Here is a 14,987-nt window from a genome sequence, read left to right on the forward strand (position 1 = left end):
AAACAGCTCCAAACAGCATATAATTTTAAAGAAACCCCTCCGAAATCCAAAAGCCTATTCGGGTCCATAGAGAATAACTGCGGTCCCCCGCAATTTCGTCACGAGCGTCGGACCAATCAGCGTCGAGTACTGCCGAGCGCTGATTGGTGAATTTTCCGCTAGCGTGTAAGTACTGCTCGCGGAACAAGAGTTCGTCGACAATCCTCCACAAACGTCTGTCACCATTTTTCGTAATGCTAAACGGCCGGAGCGTACCCCCCTGGTGGAGTCCGTGCGGTGTCGGCCCGAGGGGCTGAATTTCGGTGAATTTGATAGCAAATGATTTGAATTTTGCTCAGATGGGTTGTGAATTTATATACAGCAAGTGTCACAAACATGGAAAGGCAAGTTTACAAAGGACAGGAGACTTAGAAAGGCTTCAATTGACGTAGCCGAAGAGAGGCGAGAAGCCGAAGATAGACCGACTCCAAACGGTAATTCCATGGATGTAACACGTTTCCAGACATTTTTTTTATGGCGAACTTAACTAAGAGTATAAAATAGTCTAACTTAACTCATAGCTGGATCTTGTATTGCCCATATGAGGTAATTTACCTGTATAAGTTTATGGGCATATCAGTCGGGGAAACTGTGGTCAAATCTTCCATTTTTAGAAAGCCTTCCATTTTTGGAAGGATTTTCTATATATAGGTACGCACCTTCCAAAAATGGGTACGCTGACGACGTCATCGTACCCAAATATAGAAAATATTGCGCATATGTTGGAACTTACCGATTTCCGCCGAACATGAGGCAAATGCGACTATCGCCCCTGGTCGCTTTCTATTCGCCATAGTGAAGTGTCCATAATCTAGCGTGGATGCCTAAATCCTAGCGTGGATGTATTTTAGGTAATTTTTCAAAGTAATGAGTCGTGGAAAATTGACAAAAATTTACCGACAAACGATGGTTTTATAAGACTTTATCAAACATTTTGTAAGCAAGAAGCATCAAAAACGAAAAGTAAATATCCTTAAAAGTACTTTAGTGACGGGCCATGCTTGTTCGATACCGCCGACTTTATTTACAGTGCGGAATTGTCTGGACAGAGTGCGGCGGTTTCGGGAGTGTAGTGGCGAGTAAAACTTGTATTTGTTGCCGTTTTCTGCATTTATTAGCATATTGTGTGGTTGATTTCAATTTTTTAAGGCTTTTGCCAAACATTTGGGTGGAGGTCTCGTCATTTTTCAATGTTTTTTCCGGAATATGGGACGAATTAAATAGGCGTTGCTGCGCCGTTTTTCGTGTTACTTTCATGAATCTTCAATTTATATGAGGAATAGTAAGTTTAATTTAAACCATTTTTTGTCAGGGCTATAGCTGTGTTCCTCCTGGTTGGTTATTGACCAGCTGTTTTCTCTTCTGAATTTCTGTGTGTCCTCTAGAAGTAGAAAAAGAGAGCAGTGCGCCAGGACACCATGCTATTATATCACTATGTACATTGACATAGCATGCCTGTATTACCAACACTAGCACTGCTGCTTCTCCTTATATCAATGATCATAAATGGCAAAATCAACTATTAATGTTACACATTTAAAAAGGCCGTAACTTAAATCAAAGAATGTGAATCACAGTTGGGAACACTGAGATTAGACCTTCCAATTTTGGAAGCCTTCCATTTTTGGAAAATGCATACCCATTTATGGAAGGTCCTTCCAAAAATGGAAGGCTTCCAAAAATAGAAGATTTGACCACAGTTTCCCCCACTGATAACCGCAGGTTGTTTGAAAAGACAAACACTATTCGTTAGAATTGTGTTTTTCTATTGAAAAACAACCGGAGCGGTCGTTGTCCGGGCTATGTTTTGCAAGTCTGGCAGCGAATTGGGGCAACTTGGTAGGGGCCTAGACGAAATGTACAATCTTCGTAAAAAGTTCAGTGTATGGGCTCTCGGAGGCGATCTACCTGATGGCACCGGTCGCTACTCGCTAAGAAGTCTTTTGCGCGTGGCGCGTGCGTTTGAATTTTCGCCCATGTTAAGTCAATGGGGGTTTGGGGGTCTTTTTGCGCCATCGGGAATGGCGGAAAAACGAGCCAAGAAAGGGGTGGTTTTCATCCCAGCATTTTATGGCAAACACGTTCCGGTACACGCCAGTGTGCGCCGTATACCCGTCAGAATCTCGGAACGTGTCTTTGCACGCGATTAAAGTTGGAATTTTGCTGTGTCCCATGTTAAGTCAATGGACGGCGATGTCGAGACTTTGCAGAGACATTTTCATTCGATCTTTGTGCAAAATTTTAGAGATAGATTTCGCCCAAACTCTTATATCTTGTAGAGGAAAGAGCATAGTACATGCCGTTATGTTTCGTTAAGCTGGCAAAACTCATTTTTTCTTATAAAGTTCATTTGAAAATTAAAATTTTTAACATGGAAAGTCAATGGGAGCGTCTTTGTTGCTTAATAACTTTTTACGTTGCAGATGTATCAAAGTGAAAAGTTAATAAAATATACAACTTTCGATGCTCTTTCCAACAATGTATAGAACGTCACCGCACGATGTGCCGTTTTTAAGAAAAGCTGTAAAAAAGCAGGGCTCGACTGTGACTTGAACCCAACCACATTAGAATATACGAACAGGTGAAGGGGACACCTCCCATGTGTGGACGCGACACCGATTATTGCTAATTATTAGCAGTCGGTCGCCGTGGGGGCGCCTTTACAAACCTTATGTCTCTGCAACCGCTTGACCGATTCACTTGCGGTCTTTTGTGTGGGATGGTTTCTTCCTTTCCCAAACGTAGTGTGCTACTCTCGATGCGTATGGGTGACCCCTAATGCACGTGCCACGTGCAAAACGAAGAGGTGTCCGTTCGGTAACAAGTCGAATAACTCTGTAGTTAGTTTGCCGATTGCACTGATACTTGGCATGGATGTAGGCACCCGCCGTGCAATGCATTTCCATGTGTCACGGTTGGGGTGCCGCTGCACGTGCGCACGGGCAGGGTGACGCTTCCAGATCTCGAGAACGGCTGGGCCGATTGTGATCAAATTTGGCACACCGTTAGGGATCGGCGAGTAGGGTGCCGTGCACAAGTCAGATGGGGCCCAGTTTGCACGTGCGCACGTGCGGGCTGACGCTTCCATATCTCAAGAACGGCTGGACCGACTGTGCTCAAATTTGGCATACCACTAGAGACTGGTTAGTAGGGTGCCGTGCACAAGTCAGTAAGTATGTATTTTCATGTGCCACGGTTGGGGTACAACTGCACGTGCGCACGTGTAGGGGTCGTTTCCAGATCTTGGAAACGGCTGGGCCGAATGCGATTTAATTTGGTACACCGCTAGAGACCGGCGAATAGAGTGCCGTGCACAAGTCAGTTGGGACCCAGCTTGCACGTGCGCACGTGCAGGGTGCCGCTTCAAGATCTCGAAAACGGCCGGGCCGATTGCACCCAAATTTTGCACACCGCTCTAGACGGGCGAATAGGGTGCCGTGCACGTCAGTTTTTAGCACACCCACTCCGGTCTGCACGTGCAAGGCTCATCCTCTCGTTTGGCGGGTGGTAACCGCAGGTTGTTTGAAAAGACAAACACTATTCGTTAGAATTGTGTTTTTCTATTGAAAAACAACCGGAGCGGTCGTTCTCCGGGCTATGTTTTGCAAGTCTGGCAGCGAATTGGGGCAACTTGATTGGGGCCTAGACGAAATGTACAATCTTCGTAAAAAGTTCAGTGTATGGGCTCCCGGAGGCGATCTACCTTATGGCACCGGTCGCTACTCGCTTAAAACCTCGTGGCACGTGGCACGTGCCATTCCATTTTTCCCATGTTAAGTCAATGGGGGTTTGGGGCACTTTTTGCGCCATCGGGAATGGCGGAAAAACGAGCCAAGAAAGGGGTGGTTTTCTTCCCAGCATTTTATGGCAAACACGTTCCGGTACACGCTAGTGTGCGCCGTATACCCCTCAGAATCTCGGAACGTGTCTTTGCATGAGGTCAAAGTTGGAATTTTGCTGTGTCCCATGTTAAGTCAATGGACGGCGATGTCGAGACTTTGCAGAGACATTTTCATTCGATCTTTGTACAAAATTTTAGAGATAGATTTCGCCCAAACTCTTATATCTTGTAGAGGAAAGAGCATAGTACATGCCGTTATGCTTCGTTAAGCTGGCAAAACTCATTTTTTCTTTTAAAGTTAATTTGAAATTTAAAATTTTTAACATGGAAAGTCAATGGGAGCGTCTTTATTCCTCTATAACTTTTATCTTTAGTAAGATATATAGGTGAAAAGTTAATATAATATACAACTTTTGATGCTCTTTCCACTGATGCATTGGACGTCACTGCACGATGTGCCGTTTTTAAGAAAAGCTGTAAAAAATCAGGGCTCGACTGTGACTTGAACCCAACCACATTAGAGTATACGAACAGGTGACGGGGATACCTCCCGTGTGCGGATGCGACACTGATTATTGCTAAATATTAGCATTCGGCCGCCTTGGGGGCGCCTTGCAAAGCTTCTATCTCCACAACTACTTGACCAATTCACTCGCGGTCTTTTGTGTGGGATAGCTTCTTCCTTTCTAAAGGCCGCCGTCCACTGCGACGGAATTCCGTCCGGAGTCCGTCCGGAATGTCGCCGCACGCTGGCCGCATCCGGTCCGGATGCGGTCCGGATGCGGTCCGGATGCGGAGAGCTAATAAATGTTTCCTATCACTTATTACCAAATAAAATATTGCAAGTAACCAGCAGCGAATACTCTTGCCATTCTAAGGAAATAATTTTTACTTTCTTCATGATGATCGAGTTCCAATTCTTCGTACAATTCACAATGTTTGCCTCCGATACGGCCCCAAACCACGTCTGTTCCGGACGTTCCGGTTGCGGAAAAGTTCAACGCGTCGAACATCACTCTTCCGTCTCCGTAGCAACCGCATCCGAAACGCATGCGGAGAGCTGACGGAAAATCAACAGCTGATTGCCGTTCGGATGCGGTCCGGACGGAGCGCACACGATTTCCGTACGGACCGGATGCGCCCATAGGGTTCTGTGTTAAATTCCGTACGGACCGCACGCGTTCCGCACAGTGGACGGCGGCCTTTACACGTAGTGTGCTATTCTCGATGCGTATGGGTGACCACTAATGCACGTGCCACGTGCAAAACGATGAGAAGTCAGTTCAGTAACAAGTCTAATAACTCTGTAGTTAGTTTGCCGATTGCGCTGGTACTTTGCATGGATGTTGGCACGCACCCGGCAATGCATTTCCATGTGTCACGGTTGGGGTGCCGCTGCACGTGCGCACGGGCAGGGTGACGCTTCCAGATCTCGAGAACGGCTGGGCCGATTGTGATCAAACTTGGCACACCGCTAGAGGCTGGTTAGTAGGGTGCCGTGCACAAGTCAGATGGGACCCGTTATGCACGTGCGCACGTGCAGGCTGACGCTTCCAGATCTCAAGAACGGCTGGGCCGACTGTGCTCAAAATTGGCATACCGCTAGAGACTGGTTAGTAGTGTGCCGTGCACAAGTCAGTTAGTATGTATTTTCATGTGCCACGGTTGGGGTGCAGCTGCACGTGCGCACGGGTAGGGGTCGTTTCCCGATCTTGGAAACGGCTGGGCCGATTCAGATTAAATTTGGTACATCGCTAGGAACCGGCGAATAGAGTGCCGTACACAAGTCAATTGGGACCCAGGTTGCACGTGCGCACGTGCAGGGTGTCACTTCCAGATCTCGAAAACGGCCGGGTCGATTGCACTCAAATTTGGCAAACCGCTAGAGACCGGTTAGTAGAGTGCAGTGCACGTCAGTTCGTGACACACCCGCTCCGGGCTGCACGTGCAAGGCTCATCCTCTCGTTTGGCGGCGGGCGTTTTTGCGGCGTTACAGAGGTGCTTGCTCAAACAACCTGCGGTCCCGCGATGCGGAGCCCAGCATCGCAGATGCTGGTAACCGCAGGTTGTTTGAAAAGACCGATTCAGATTAAATTTGGTACATCGCTAGGAACCGGCGAATAGAGTGCCGTACACAAGTCAATTGGGACCCAGGTTGCACGTGCGCACGTGCAGGGTGTCACTTCCAGATCTCGAAAACGGCCGGGTCGATTGCACTCAAATTTGGCAAACCGCTAGAGACCGGTTAGTAGAGTGCAGTGCACGTCAGTTCGTGACACACCCGCTCCGGGCTGCACGTGCAAGGCTCATCCTCTCGTTTGGCGGCGGGCGTTTTTGCGGCGTTACAGAGGTGCTTGCTCAAACAACCTGCGGTCCCGCGATGCGGAGCCCAGCATCGCAGATGCTGGTATCAATATACGAAATTGACCTGCCGTTTGAGAAAGGCACTAAAAGTTGATACATGCTGCTGAGAATGATTATATAAATTCATTGCATTTTTATAAGATTCATTGCAAGCATTTTAGCAGTGTTCTACTTTGTCTGGTACCAAAGATATTGCATGCAGATAAAGGTTATGATGGAAAAAGACAAATTGAAATAGGATCTATTTTGACACCAGCAACCAGGAGGTATATGTAATAGAACACTAAGCTACCTACTAATTATGAATTGTTACAAGTATTGATCATCCTACGTGGTGTTACAGATGCCCAGTGCAATCATGCTTCTGGTGCGGAGTTGTCAGGATGGAGTCCGAGGAATCAAAGAAGGCAGAGGACCTGCGTATGAAGGAACCAGCCCTGCGGATGAAGTTCTGAGGTGCATACAGAGGGATCCCACTGAAAGACCAGGTAGGAGTTGGTGAACAGCTTGTGCACTGCAGTATATCATCCAGAAGTACCTAACTGATAGCCTTTCTTGCAAAATGTTTTTTTTAACTCATCACCCGTCTAAAGCTACTTATTATTGATATAATATCTTCATTTCATCAGGTAAATAATTGTTTACTCTAATTTTTGATTCACACTGACTGAAGTGAACACTATTTTAGAATATTCACTCAGCTTTTTAGCAACTAAATACGGGCAAGTTTTTTGTTGTTTTTTAAAATAAATTTTCACTTTCTAGAATATTTGTATAGGTAACTGCAATAAAAGTGCATTTCAAAATTGCAAATGCTTTGTGTAAAGTTCATGGGTCTTGATGATGTCACTGTATCCAGTTCATCATATCAGATTTCAACTGTGCTTAAACTGCAATGTTTTGCTAATTGCTTCAGTATATAATGTCCTTTTATCCATGCATGTTAAACATACGGGTATCTCATTATGACTTGCCAAGATATTTCCCCACTGTCATATGCCATTTTTCATTTATTCACAGGTGCAATGCTGCATTGATAAGATCCAGATTCAAGAGCATGGATGCTACCAGATCCTGTGATTTGAAGTTACCAGTGTCACTGCTGCTACAAATGACATCAGCAACACTTCCTTTGGTGAAAGTTTAGAGGAGCAAACAGTTGATGCTCTGTGTAGTCAAGCAGTGGAGTTTTGCCACAATCATGAAGCTGATTAAGGTGTCAATTTTTTGCTCTGGCTTCTGGGACACCTTGGATCTACATTGCAACCTATGCTAGTGTTCAACATTTCGTGTCATAGTATCACTGATGCAAAGCGTGTTGCATCATACACAAATGAGAGCTAACAAATTGTCAGATATTTTCTAGTGATGAGAACTGAATGCCTTAAGCAATTGTTGAAGGTGATAAATGGTGAATGGTAGGGCTCAGCCACTCAGCTCCTTCCTTCAAAAGCTATCAATCAGCTCTAGAAGAGTAGTCATAGCAATGCTTCATATGTGAAGGCTACTTGCCTGAACAGAACATTGTGGATTTGTTAATTAAGTACCTCTTTATTACAAGTTTGTGCCCATTACAAGCCAAGCTTAGTTTACTTAGTTTGTTGTAAGTTTTCCAGCCAGCCTTCACACTTGTGTCGCTGAATATTAAACTTTAACTGATAGACCGACAGATATTGTCCCTCATCAGATTTTAATCAGTCAGTCGTGTTGGTAGAAGGTACATCTGTCTTAAAAGTACCGCGGAAAGTGACGGTGGATCCATCAAGCCTGACCGAGGATGTCATATAGAGCCACGCAGAAATGGCCGGTGATTCGTTGCCCATCATTACAGAATGAACGCATGCCGGATGAAGGGTTAAGTCAATAGTCTACAAACTACAGGGATGTGGTTGACTTATCTGACAGTGACGAGCGCTAGAGGTCAACTTAAAGGGACCCTCCCACCTTCAAAAAAGTTAATGAATTGGCATAAAAGTGATGTAGCGTGAATCACAAAGAGCGAAAATGAACATCTACCAAATTTTACCGGAAAATATTCACCCGTTTTCGAGATATAAGACTTTTATTTTTGTTTACTTTTTGGGAACTCCGCTGTTTCTGTGACGTCACATAAAGGTTTTCTTTACGTCGGCATTTGGAAGCAATAGTTTGGTATCAAAGTGCGACAAATATTGCGCGAATGATGCGTTTATCTTATCAAGGTCAATATATGATGACCAATAAAGGATTCCAGGACAATTCTTCTTATGGCATTTCTTCGTATCGCAATTCTTCGTCTGCAAATCTTCGTCAGGGCATTTATTCGTATCGCATTACTTTGTCTCGCATCAGGGTATATGAAAATCGGCTCGCATTTCTTCTTCAACGCAAATATATGCAAGAGTAAGCATTGAGGGACAAATAAATGCACCGACGAAGATTTGTAGACGAAGAAATGCGGACGAAAAATTGTGCTACGAAGAAATGTCATGCGAGAATTCGTTCGGGTACCATGACATTTATGTGATTTCAAAGTCAAGGTTCGCAGCTGATCTGCTAAATCAAGCCAAGAATCCAAACTATCAAAAAACTATAAATATTAGTTTGTCTGTCACAGAGGTCTCAAGCAATATAAGGTTGACATATGTTGAATCAAAAATCTACTGCCACAGCTCACATCTCCTGCCTTAGTTTATCATTGTTGTTTTAAATTGCTTTCAAGAGAAACAGAAGGCGCCAGTATCTGATATCACTTCAGATGATTGTTTCAAGATCTGAGTTCAAATGGAAATAAAAGCAAGATCAAGATGAAACAGGGATTATTGCTGTTAAAGTAGTTTGGCCATGATACAACAAGCACATAAATCATTAGCCAAATCAAAAACTGGTTGGTTTGTCAAGATGTTTGTTGTCTGTCGTCAGTTGAGCTGCTATGAACACTGAACGCTCTCACTCTTACTTTAAAGAGAGCAGTTTAAGTTGAATGGTAGTGAGCTGTAATTAGACAAAGCAGCTATTCAGTGCTCACATCAAGCCAGGCTAGGAAATGGCATCAACTGTGGTGGGAGGAAGCAGGCTCGGCAGCCCTATGTTGTAAACTTCTGTTGTGTCTTGTGTTTGATCAACTGATGTTTTCTGCAGTGATAGTAGCAGGTAACTGCATGCTTGTCAAATTATGTGAATAAACGAATTCATAACATTGCATTTTTCTCTCCATGCAAGGAACAAGTAAGATGTTGTAGAAAATGTATTAGAGGGCTGCATTGCTGATTTTGCACTTTATCAGAGCTTTATTTAGAATTGCTTTCCTGAAAGCTACACACAGGCCACAGCACTGAAATTCACAATGTCATAGCTTTTGGCAGAAAAAAAAGAAAAGACTTACCTAGGTAAAATTGGCTGAAAGTATGGCAGAGCAGGTCTTGATGCGTATGCCCATCCGTGTGCTTGCCGAAGCCGAACTGACTGCAACACATTAACTCTGACCCACCATGGTGGCTGGCATATCCTGAACTTTCACCACCCTAAACAAGACAACTTTCAGCCCTCAGCATTGTATTAAAATAAAACACTGTACATGACACTCAAAATTTGTTTCAGTGCCATCCACAGACAACATCAGTCGCCATTCACCTTCACCAGGCCAGTAAAAACAGAATAGATAATAGCTTCAAACCCATGTAGTCAGAGTTACTAGGTCTGCACCTCAAAACAAAATCCAGGTGACATTCACCACGCCAGTAAAAAACAGGTACTTAGGTAACGTAACAGCTTCAAATCTGGTAACATGTTGGTCGGACTTTACACTACCATATTTACATGGAATAATATGATACCAAACAATAGTGCAACCATTCTGGACAACAAAAGTGTATGACAAAATTAATTTAGAATACTTTGGCAGCATGATTTATGAGCACAGGCAGATGTTACCTACCAGCCTTCTCAATGCTCGTAAAACCAACATTGTAGTTTTGATTTTACCTTACATGATAACACACTTGGCTGCAATGACACATTTAATTTAATACTGTGAAAAGACCAGTTATAACCACTTCACAAGCACAATTGCACCTCATGCCGACATCCTTTTCCAAAGACAGTCAGCAGCGTCTTTCGTCAAAACTGGAAGATCAATCCCCTTTCAACTGTTAACATCAAAAATATTTCTCCATGGTGTGATCTCCATATGAAAGCCTTGCAGGAAAAGAATTAATGTCAATTGTCAGCTCTTCAAATTTCTTTGGACTTTAACTTGCAGTACCATATCCAGTTTGCTTTGATATTTTGTTTTTTATTCCATGTTTAAGTTCAACACCAAGCTCCAGATATAGCAGGCAGCTTGATCATCTTCGGCCTTGGTATAATATATATGGCCTTGGGTATAATATCAGTCCAAGTTCCAGTGGTGGGTATCTTCTAATATTCAAATTAAAATGAAAAGCAACAGGCTTTCTCAGCGCCCACGGTCATAGAATACTATCAGCGCCGACGACGGATTTCACGTTGATAAAGAAGGGAGCTCAAGGTCAGCAAATTTCGGGTTCAAGGAATGGCGGGCGTTGAAATGACTGCTGACGTCATCAAAAAACCGCTAATGGTTAAGAGATAGGGACTAAGCTGGTCCCACCCTGCAAGTAAAGGGAAGAAATTTCTTGAACACCATAAAGCTGCGGGGTTTGCGACCAGGATAAATGGTGGTTTCTGAGCCTGGCCGCAAACTTGGCTATCTCAACTCAAAACTAATGTTAAGGTGGGATGGTCCCTTTAAGTCCGTAGGTATGCGTTCTTGTCATGGAATGTGTGCTGTAAATCGATTGTTTCATGCGTGTGAATATATGTCTGAATGTAATAGGGTTTTTAATTTCAACTGTGTAAGTTAAAATATGTGATAACATCGTATCTTTCGTACTCCGTAGCTTTTGGTGACCATTCGATCAGCTCCCTTTCCTTCCGCTCAATGACGATGTAGTAGTTTGCCTTTCACACGCGTCATTGTCTTCCTAGTATCGAAATCAACTGTAGCTACTCATTTTAGCAAAATGATGAACCTGAAAAAGACATGAAACGCAGTTTCCGTTCGCGGCGCGTCGGCCGCCGTCGCCGCCCGCAGCAGCGTTACCGCTGGCGTCTTGCTGGTTTCCCCAGATTCTCACGAAAATTTCCCTATTTTGAAAATCATTTCCCTAGATGCGGCTATTTTCCTGGAATTTGACGTACTTTCGTCATTTTAACCATTCGTGTTATAGTCGCTGCGTAGTAAACAGCAATTTACTACATTCTGCTACGTTAACGTAAGAGATTGTAATGAAATTGCTGGCATACCTATAGCAAATTACTGTATGTGGTATAATATAAGTGCGTGGTATATCGCAAATTGTGGTGAGTTGCGGGAAGCGGGAAACTATACCGTATTCTATAGATGACTTTGTACCGTATAGGTAGTGCTGGCGATAAGAGACGAGTCGATGCATTATTTCCCACGCCGTCAGTTTGACCGTAAAGAAGTGAAATGCGCTAGAAATTGTAAAAATCGCGCCAAAACAAAAACTTTGATGTAAAAAAAATTAGCCGCACCCGATATGGTACAATACAAAGCATGGAAGCAGTTTGTTTTGAAATAATAGCAAGAATCATATATGCATGTATAATTATGTAATTCTCCCTATGTATTTCAAACGAGAGTATCAAACCTGAATTTTGTGAAAAATGTTCTCATATTTATTTCATATGACATGCGGAAGAATAACTCATGTGAACAATGATTTCGATTGTTGAAAAAACAACAATTTTTCGGGTTTGTGGCATTTCCCTAGATTTCGTGGCAAATCCATATATCCCTAGATCTTCGCTGATTTCCATAGAAAAGGGAAATTTCCCTAGCAGCGGTAACCCTGGCCCGCAGTGTTATCCCCGGCCCGGCCGGCGCGTTGTGTCCAAAGCATACCGTGCTGCCACCTGGCGAGACTTTTCGGAACTCTTAGCGCGAACATCCATTTCGGATAACAACTCCAGCCGTTTATTGTGGCACAGGCCGTTTGACCTGTTCACGTATGCTCACACATTTTCTCCATATAAGCCAATATCAATTAACCCGCGTCTTGCTGGGGGGCAGTGGCGTATCCAAGGGGGGATCCTGGGGGTCCTAGGATCCCCCCTGGAGCCTAGAAAAAAGTTTTTTTTTATAACACGGAAAAAATTGAAATGACTTCAAGGGCCCTTTTGACCACTTTCCATTTTATTCGCTAAAAGAAAAAGTATTGTAGAACTCTTTTAGGGACCCTTTGAGGATTATTAGAGGACACATTTAGGCCAATGATGGACCTTGTGAAGTATACAGAGGGCCCTCTCAGGTACACAGAGGGCCCTTTCAGGCACACAGGGGCCCTCTCAGGCACACAAAGGCCCTCTGAGACACACAAAGGGCCCTCTCAGGCACACAGACGGTCCTCTGAGAATCACAGAGGGCCCTTCCAGGCACACAGAGGGCCCTCTCAGGCACACAGAGGGCCCTCTCAGGCACACAGAGGGCCCTCTCAGGCACACAGAGGGCCCTCTCAGGCACACAGAGGGCCCTCTCACGCTCACAGAGGGCCCTCTCAGGCACACATAGGGCCCTCTCAGGCACACAGAGGGCCCTCTCAGGCACACAGAGGGCCCTCTCAGGTACATAGAGGTCCCTCTCAGGCACACAGAGGGCCCTCTCAGGCTCACAGAGGGCCCTCTCAGGCACACAGAGGGCCCTCTCAGGCACACAGAGGGTCCTCTCAGGCACACAGAGGGCCCTCTAGGGCTCACAGAGGGCCCTCTCAGGCACACATAGGGCCTTCTCAGGCACACAGAGGGCCCTCTCAGGCAAACAGAGGGCCCTCTCAGGTATACAGAGGGCCCTTTCAGGCACAAAGAGGGCGCTCTCAGGTACACAGAGGGTCCTCTTAGACACACAGAGGGCCCTCTCAGGCAAACAGAGGGCTCTCTCAGGTACACAGAGGGCCCTTTCAGGCACACAGAGGGCCCTCTCAGGCTCACAGAGGGCCATCTCAGGCACACATAGGGCCCTCTCAGGCACACAGAGGGCCCTCTCAGGTACACAGAGGGCCCTTTCAGGCACACAGAGGGCCCTCTCAGGCTCACAGAGGGCCCTCTCAGGCACACATAGGGCCTCTCAGGCACACAGAGTGCCCTCTCAGGCACACATAGGGCTCTCTCAGGCACACAGAGGGTTCTCTGAGACACACAGAGGGTCCTTTCAGGCAAACAGAGGGCCGTCTCAGGTACACAGAGAGCCCTCTCAGGCACACATAGGGCCCTCTCAGGCACACAGAGGGCCCTCGCAGGCAAACAGAGGGCCCTCGCAGGCAAACAGAGGGCCCTCTCAGGTACACAGAGGGCCCTCGCAGGCAAACAGAGGACCCTTTCAGGCACACAGAGGGCCCTCTCAAACACACAGAGGGCCCTCTCAGGTACTCAGGGGGGCCTCCCAGGCACACAAAGGGCCCTCTAAGACCAGCAGAGGGCCCCTTAAGACGAACAGAAGGCCCTCTGAGGTACGAGGGTCAATGTCAGGCCACAAGGTACCCTAAGAGGCCACCAGACGGCCCTCTTAGATCAAAGATGGTCCCTGGAGGTCACCAAAGGGCCCTCTGAGGTGAACAAAGGGCCCTCTGAGATCGAAGAGATCAAAGAGATCAAAGAGGGCCCTCTAAGGCGAATGGAGGACCTTCAAGGGCGACAAAGTGCCCTCTGAGGCCACTGGAGGGCCTTCTGAGGTGATATGAGGCTATGTCAGATCACCGTGAGCCCTATGAGGTCATCAGGAGATCAAAGAGATCAAAGATCAAAGATCAAAGAGGGTCCTTGGAAGTCATCGGAGGACCCCTTAAGGCTCATTGAGGCGAACAAAGGCCAGAGGGCCCCCTTAGACACCACAAAGAAGTAAAAAAGATCCCTCTGAGGTCAAAGACAGCTCTCTGAGATGTAATAGGGCCATTTGAGGCCTCCGAGGGCCCTCTGATGCCACAGAGAGGCGCCCTCTGATGCCAAAATAGGGTCCTCTGAAGTCTAAATCCACCAGAGGGTCCTCTAAGGCGAACAGAGGGCCCTAACATCCACCTCAAAGAGGGCCCTCTGAAAATCAACTGGCCCTCGGAGTCAGTGTCCCAAAATCGTATTTTGGCTTGGGTGTCAGAGGGGGGAAAGGTCACCCAAAAGAGGGATAAGAGTGGACAATTGTCAGTCACAGGGCAGTCGGAGCCCTCTGAGAAGGCCACTTGAGCCTTACAACAGAGGGCCCTCTGAGGTGATATGAAGGCTATGTCAGGCCACTATGGGCTCTATGAGGTCATCAGGCACTCTGAGGAAAAAGCTGGCCCTCTGAGGCGAACAGAGGGCCCTTGGACAATCAGAGAACTTTTTAGGTCAACTAGGGGCCTTATGAGGCCAGCAAAGGGACCCTTTGGGACACAAACAGGGCCTCTCAGGCACCCGGAGGGACCTCTTTTCTAAGGCAAACAGGGGGTCACCTTAGATGATATGAGGGCTATTTTAGGCCACTAGGGGCCTCATGTATTAGACCAACATACGGTCATTTGAAGTAAAAGAGAACCTTTTGAGGTAAAAAGGGCCCCTGGAGAGAAAACAGTGGGATCTTTCAGGTACCCAGAAGGTCCATGGAGGCCACTAGAGGACCCTTTGAGGCCAGTGATGGTCTTCAGAGGCCATCAGAGGGTCCCTCTGAGGGTAACAGAGGGTCCTTAAGACGACC

The 14,987-nt window shown here is 46.0% G+C and overlaps 1 long non-coding RNA gene across 1 annotated transcript; it reads left to right on the forward strand.

The window, feature by feature from the left end:
- Positions 1-260: 260 nt before the first annotated feature.
- Positions 261-11,200, forward strand: LOC122377265. Its single transcript, XR_006255831.1, has 3 exons — positions 261-473; positions 6,588-6,732; positions 7,265-11,200. It is a non-coding gene; the product is annotated as an uncharacterized LOC122377265 (long non-coding RNA).
- The last annotated feature ends 3,787 nt before the right edge of the window (positions 11,201-14,987 follow it).

Source organism: Amphibalanus amphitrite, unplaced genomic scaffold, assembly GCF_019059575.1.
Source record: "Amphibalanus amphitrite isolate SeventyFive unplaced genomic scaffold, NRLGWU_Aamphi_draft 000043F_arrow, whole genome shotgun sequence".
Lineage (NCBI taxonomy): Eukaryota > Metazoa > Arthropoda > Thecostraca > Balanomorpha > Balanidae > Amphibalanus > Amphibalanus amphitrite.